This window comes from Apium graveolens, chromosome 10, assembly GCF_009905375.1.
Source record: "Apium graveolens cultivar Ventura chromosome 10, ASM990537v1, whole genome shotgun sequence".
In the NCBI taxonomy this organism is placed as follows: Eukaryota; Viridiplantae; Streptophyta; class Magnoliopsida; order Apiales; family Apiaceae; genus Apium; species Apium graveolens.
This window is the reverse complement of record NC_133656.1, coordinates 138,653,993-138,654,847: the sequence shown is the minus strand read 5'-3', so window position 1 is coordinate 138,654,847 and position 855 is coordinate 138,653,993.

Here is an 855-nt window from a genome sequence, read left to right as displayed (position 1 = left end):
TTTCACCAAAATGGTGAATTAGAAATTCAAAACACAAGCTATACTCCATGGAAAATTATAAGGTTTGTTTCTTTGGATCCTATATTTCATAACTAAGAAGAGCAAGTAGTTTGAGTGCTTGAATCAAAGGTTTTCTATCTCAAACAAATCATTTTAGTTTAGGGTGAATAGTAACTTTCAAGAACAAATTTGTGATTCTTGATTTTATTTGCAAGGTCAAGGTAGCTTAAGCATATATTAAGGCTTCCATGGACATTCCAAGGATCTTTCATGGATTAAAAGCTTCAAGGAAGGTATACCATCTCCAAACCCTAGATTCCTATATATTATAAGATGATTTTGATTAGTGGGTTGATATTGTAGTTTGTTGTTATGATTTAGAGTTTGGGATTTGGAATGGTAGTGAAATGGAATGGTAATTGTTGTGGTTTTGATTTAAAGGAACTTAAGTATGATTAAAGTTAAGTTTAGGCATAAGTATGAATGATTAAATTGAATTGGTTGGGGTTGTTATGATGTGATAAGGATGGATGTTGGTTTTGAGGTTGGTTTGTGGTTGGTTTTGTATGGTTTAAAATTGGGAAATCGCGTAAACATAGCCGTCGTAACGTCCGATTTTCTTTGGACTGTTTTTGTGCATAGCATTATGACCCGAGAACCCCCTGCTAGATTATGACCACTGCCATGTTTAGATAGCTCATGTTACGAGCTTCGTTTTGATATGTAGTTCGTTCGATTCCGATGCACGGTTTAGGAGAAACGACCGTTTCAAGTAACGGCGTTTCGCGAACGAAACTTTTTCCCTCGCCTTACTTTGAAACATAGATTAAAGACCAAAAAGGGTTAATTAATGTA